This window comes from Corvus hawaiiensis, chromosome 7 (assembly GCF_020740725.1).
Source record: "Corvus hawaiiensis isolate bCorHaw1 chromosome 7, bCorHaw1.pri.cur, whole genome shotgun sequence".
Taxonomy (NCBI): domain Eukaryota; kingdom Metazoa; phylum Chordata; class Aves; order Passeriformes; family Corvidae; genus Corvus; species Corvus hawaiiensis.
Genome location: NC_063219.1, coordinates 11,800,944 through 11,807,650, shown reverse-complemented (window position 1 = coordinate 11,807,650; position 6,707 = coordinate 11,800,944).

Below are 6,707 nucleotides of genomic sequence, written 5' to 3'. Positions count from 1 at the left end.
CTGTTCAGCATATAAGAAAATTTCACCCTACCTTTCAGGGCCTAAGTTTTTGTTAGGGGTTTGGGATGGCACAAAAGCAACTTGGGACCCTTTTGTTAATAAAGGTACTAATTTGTTAGGAAAGGAGAGAAGTTGCTTTTTTCAGCACTGAGCTGTATTGTGGAACTTGCTAAGTAAAACCAGCTGCAACTTCTTGAAGTCTTTATTGCTGAACTGTTTCCTCTGAGAATAAGGTGCATTCTAGTTTATTTCTAGTGGTTTGATGCTGAATAGTGTTGTTTGTATTACAGATAGCCTGCCATCTTCATTGCTTCAGTAGTTCTGCAAGACAGAATCAAGCAAGTGCCAGTAGAGAGGGAGGAGAGCTGAAAAAAAAGCAGGGTTTTGAGAGATGAGCCAAAAGAGAGCTCTGAAACAGGTAGGAATGGATGATCGCTCCTGACTTCTAGGTGGGTCTCAGCAAATTCATTATTCTTAGAAATAAGTAAAGTTATAAACATTTTCTCAAGGTGGAGGGGAGCAACTTCAAGTTGTTCTCACTTTTGTATTTTTCAAGCTCATCACTTTTAAATCTCAAAAATACTTTCATAAGTCTTTTTGAGGAAGATGCAATGTTTCCCTTGTTTCCTGAGAAAGAGGGAAAAGGAAGGGAGAGTTGTTTGATGAGACAGAATTGTATATAAAACTGATGTTCATGTGTGGGTTTTTTGCTATCCCAAGTATCTGGTAAGAAAAAGGGTTTGAAATGGCAGTATTTAATTAAGTGCAGTTCTTGATAGGCAGAGTCATCAGGAAGCATTTTTGTCCTCCTTGAGACTTTGTGGATCTGTGGAACTCTTACCTACAGAAGCCATCTCTGTATCAGAGACTGATGTGACTTTCTGGGAGCCTACAGCAGCTTGTAAAGGATTTTGCTTTTGTTGTTTAGCAACCACACTGATTAAGAGGGAAGATTAAGGAGGAAATTTGGGGGAAATAAATAATTACGTAGATATACTAGTGTGACATCTGTCCACCTATAGGCAAACATGTTTCTTTTCCGGTACAAACTAAAGTCATTAATGAATGGGAAAGTTTTACTCTGAGGTGGTAGCTGGTGCTCACTTGCAGATTTCTGGTTCTGAACAGCAAAGACCAAAGAGTTTAAATGAATGGAAGGATTTGGATCACTACTATTTAAATTCCATTAGTGGACAATTGTGCCATTAATGTAGAAAAACAGGCAAAGTGAACAAAACATCTGCTGTTTTGCTGCTCGTTTATAAAATGGGAGACATGCCATGGCTTGGCAACTGAGCAGTTAACCTTGTCACAGAATTAGTGTGGTATTTGATAAATACAAGTAACAAGCATAAAATCTGCATGTCCAGACAATCCCTCAACTTCCTTAATTAGGTTTTCTTTTCAAGGCAACCAAGTTCCTTTGCATTTGTCCTCCAACCCCCTTTCTGGATTTACTTAGAGCTCTTAACTTTATCAATGAGTTGCTAAAGAAGCTCTATGGACAGAAGCTTCACTGACACTTGATTCTTCTGAAGAGTATGCAGAAAGAGGTGGAGGGGCCTATAACAAAAAAAAAGGTATGTGATTTTTGTATTTTTATCTATATTTTAAGATTAATTAAAATTACACATTTGGATAGGGGCAGTGAATTAGGAGAATGTAAGCCATACTTCCTTGGGCTCTTCCTAGTTTAGAATATTTTACCACTTAATGTGGCTTCTGATTGCATCTGATTTTTTTGGTTTGTCCTTTTTCATGGAAAAAAGGATGCAACAGTTGCATATACCTACATTTCCTTACAGTCTAAACTACTCCATCAAAGGATGCCCATGCCCCTTTACAGCTTGAACTGATGGAGATAAAATTAGCCAAGGCTAGCAGTTATCCTTAAGGTACGCTAATCTTAAAAGTTTGGGAGAATTTTTTTTGTTTGTCCAGGCTGCTTTCAGAGAGCAGTTGAAGATAAGGATCTAAAGTTTCCTCAATTTTATGTTTGGTTTTAGTTGCATTTTATTGCTTATACTTCGGTGTCTTCTGATCTAATTTTGCACACATACACCTCCTTCACTCCTACTGTTCTGTTTCTGTTGTACCCATTTTGCTTGTATCTCATTTCTCCATGGATCTCTCTAACCTGCATCTCTCATTTTCTGCCCTGAGAGCTGCACTCTTACCCCCGTGTCAGACTTCCTTCAACCCTGCATGTCTTGGCACAATAGCAGTGGTGGCAGTGAGAGCACTGAAGGGAAATCCTCCTTACATCCAGGTTGCCCTTGCAACTGCAACAGTTCCTGGACGTGTGGAAAATGACTCTGCTGGAAAAGTCTCGCTCTGATTCTGCTGCTCAGGCTGGGCCAGGTACAGGGGGGTCTGGAGGAACGTAGCTACCAAATTTTAATGGTTTTGGAAAATACTAGGGAGTACAGTGTCCAAATATAGTCTGGTCTTTCTTGCCTAGCCTGAGCTACACGGGCTCTTTCCCTGCCAAGCACAGTGGAGATAGAGCCTGTCCAAGTGGCTTTTTACATTCAGTTTCTTGATCTTAGGGTGGAGTCATTGTAGGCGTCAGATGAGGTTGGTCACAGTGTTCTGTCCAGACAAGGAAATGGGATGCCAGGTTCTGAAGTTTTCTGTGATGGTCTTTTCTGTGTACCTCCAGAGGGAACATTGCAAAGCTTATTTCCAAGCACAGCACAACTTCTAGCCTGAGCTGCTGCTTGAGGCGGAGTTGTTGAGCTCAGATTCATAAATAAAGGTTTGCAAGTAACCCTGAAAGTATTTTGCTGGTTGTTGTTACAGACATAAGGTCAAGTTTAATTCACCTTTTTTTCAGAGATCCTGAGATGGCTTAAGGAGTGGCAGTTGTTTTCACAAGAACAGTACTTTGATGCCCAGAATAAGGTTTTGAGGTTTTTTGACAGAATTTCGAAGAGTTATGCAGCCAAGTATGAATGTGATAATTTTTAAGTAAAATTGCATGTAAGAGTCCTCAGTTTTTAGCCAGACTCCCAACATTTTGTTCTTGTCAATGAAGTAATTCCACTCTCTGAAAATGGTTGACTGTGAAGTAGCTTCTGCCGTGTTTCAAAAGGTTGGAGCTTGGTATGGTTGTAATAAACAGAATGATCATAACAATAAATGCTAGGAATCTTTAAGAATGTTATCACTGTGGCATGCATTCTGTTTACTAGCTTTACAGTCAAACGAAACCAAAATGTTTTCCTTATCTATTTTACGTGCCCAGAGTTTACATGGTACAAGTTCTTTTCTCTGTTACTTTTTACAAGTTTGTCTCTTAAGACCAGTTTCTTAAACCTTTTGGTGCACTGACTGTTGTGAAATCAAGTTTTAGCCAGTGTTGCATCACACTGATTATTCTACATATTTTTCTCCAAGCTAAACAACATATTTTCCCTCAGTTTAAGCTGCTGTAATGAATACTCTCGTTTCTAATAGACTGGGGTGGGATGGGAAACAGCTTTCAAATTGTGCTTCTTCACTAAATGTGGGAAGTGTTGATGTGCAAGTAAAGTGATTGCCTGTTACTTAATGTACATCTGTGGACCAAGTGCAAAATCTCACTTTTTGTCAGTTTAATAAAAATGGAAGAGGTAAATGTGAGAGTCTCTGATCCAAAGTATAAATGTGTACATCAGTGTGATGCCATCTGCTGAGTCTTGAATCTCACCAGTAGTAATGGAAAGATTTCTGCTCCCCTTGGCCTCCAGTGGTTCCTCTGGCCTGTGTGGTTTGAAGTGCAGCCCTCCCTGCATTTCCCTCCCAGCTGTACCCCTGGAAACCATGGCAGGGCTTGTAAAGGCTGCCCAGAAGCCTGGTTAAGGAATCCAGCACACTACTGGGTAAGGAATGCTGCTGCTTAATTTCTTACATGAGCCCCAGGCCAAATGTTCTGGAAGTTATGAATAAGCTGTTCTGTTTGTAGGCTAAAGAGGAGCAAATGTTTTATGAATTCTGAATAAGTGAGGAGGGAGTAAATTAATGGACCTGATCTGTTTATCCCAAGATACTATCAGATGGATCTCAAAGCAATTAGTGTGACTTACCAGTGGTCATAATTAGAATTTTGGGTTTTTGAAATCTTGCTTTCTTGATGGAAAGGGATTTTGTTTGTTTATTTGTTTGTTTTAAAGTTCAGAGTCTATGGACATTTCTTTCTTCACTCAAAATCTGTTCCTTTCAGAGGTAGGAGACATTTTGGTCACCTTGATAGACAAATGTTTCTTTGTTTTATTAGCAGTCACCTTCTGCACTGGGCTGGCCAATAAAATTCTTCAATGAGCTGTACAAGTCGTTCCCCTTGTGCTTCATTTCCTCTGAGGGCTTGTGTTTCTTGCTGAAGAATGCCATCTTTCACTGGTCCTGCTGCTCTGAACCAGTGGTTTCTGTTAAAACCATCCCTGATCCAAGCCTGGGAATAGGCTCACCCTTTGCTGTTGTTCCTGGCTGTTGATTGAGACCAGATGTGACAGCTGTTCACCACCATAGGGTGACAGGGTCTGAGGTGACTTATTTCTAGACTTTTCTTAGGTAACTTTAGGAACAGTGACCTTCAATCCCTGCCTGTCATCCAAAACAGTAGAACAGTACTGTGGTCAAACAGTGATTTTGCTTTGAAAGCCATACATTTTTGTCTCTGTTGAACTCTTTAAGTCTCTGAGGGTCTGCAGGTCTTGAGCCCAGCTGATAAAAGGAATTCAACTGGCCATTTATTATTTTAGCTAATAAAAGAGGATATTGTATATTAACTTTTTCACGTTCCAAGGCACTAACAACAGAATGAAGGTTAAAGGCATCTGATATTCACAATTAAAGAATGGAGCCTTTGTTTTTAGCACACTGTGCAGCTGAGACAGAAGGAATATGGCAGGAAATGAAAACCAGGTGGCTTGAGTTACAGCTTTTAAGACCAAAGAAATGACCTTCAGAAAAGGCTGTTTCCTCACTCAATAAAAGCAAGTTAAATACATACAAAATCATTTAATTATTCTCTGCATTAGTTTGCAGATGTATCTTATAATTCCACAGAATTAGCACAATGATGTGTAGGTTAGTTTTTAAAAACCCTGCTGAGATAGAGCTAGAGCTTTCTGTAACATTAGGTCCTAAGTTCATTTTGACAAGATTGGAAGGTACGTAATATTCAGTGAGTGCAGGCAGTTTTTTGCTCACTTCAATCTGTATACAAATGTTAATGTTAATATTGCTGTAATACCATTACCAGTTACATGATACTACCAATCTTCATAGACTGATGGAGTGGTTTGGGTTGGAAGGAACCTTAAAGATCATCTAGTCCCCCCGCTGTGGGAAGGGACGTCTTCCACTAGACCAGGTTCCTCAAAGCTCCATCTGACCTTGAACACTTCAGGGGTTGGGGCATCCACAACTTCTCTGGAAAACCTGTTCTGGTGCCTCACCACCTTCACAGGTGCCCTCTTTCAGTTTAAAGCCATTTCCCCTTGTCCTATCACTCCATGCCCTTTTATAAAGTCCCTCTGCAGCTTAAAAGTCTCTCTCCAGTTTGTGTCAGTGCCTTAATAAAGATGACAAACACCTGATATTAAAAAAAAAAAAAATCAAAGGCATTATTGTTTCTTATTCCCTCCTGTTTAGTAGTATATTTATTGTGAAAGATGTAACCATGGTAACTTAAACTTAGTGTAAGGCATCCACAAAATAAAATGACAAGTCATCATTTAATAGAAGTGCAGTTTTTTTCAGGTACAGGTTTCATTTAAAGCTTAAAAAATTGGAGACAGCACACTTTGCAAATCGGCTTGTTTTTTTTCTCTTGAAAATGGTGAAAATGACTTCCTCGTGGGAAGCTGTAGGGTCATTTTGCAACCTACACAGCAGCAAAATTGCAACTGCCATTAGAGCTCCAAACTGTATTGCAGCTGGAGTCTCCTGCAGGAGGAGGCTGGATCACAGCTTTTGCTGTTTGCCCAGGTGATGCTGGAGCAGTGCATCGGAATACAGGTGTAAAGCTACTTCTCCAGTTGCAGGGTCTGCAGCACAGGCCCTTCTGTCACCTGCTTTTCTGTGGCAAGAGTCATTCATATGTGACTCAAGGAGGACTCAGGTGGTTGCTGAGAAGCTTCTTGTGCAGCTTTGTAGTTCTAGAAACTGGGCTTCCTGGTTAGCATCCAAACTAAGGCTAGAGGTGCCTGTTGATGTGGGTGATTTTGCCTGTGTGAGCTAACACATTGTTAAACGTGTTCTACAATTTGTTGGTGCTAAGGTAAAGTATACTTTTTACAACTAGTTGATGCCAAGCCTGGCTATCTTAATTAGGTGGTGTGTTCCCAAGAACTGCTTTTCTTGTCTGTGGTTATTCTGTGTTTCAGGATGGTGTTTGAAATTTTCTGCCACCTCCACACAGAGTATGATAGGCCTGGGACAGCAACTGGCCAAGATTCATACAAGAAACACAACCTTACTTTTCCAGTCTTTTTGCTGACTCTGGTATTCTACTGAAGAGGCAAGTGGGCTTCTTGATTTGCTAAGCGAGTCTGTCTTAGTCCAAAGTGCTTCCCTGCTAGTCATCACCACCCTATGGTTTTTTGACTTTGCTGTGTTGTGTGTAAGATTTTACTGGGACACTTCTGCAGAGTTTACAGAAACAGAGATGTTTTATTACTAAATGCTGTCATGCATAGTATTTGCTTACTATTTGTAGAAGT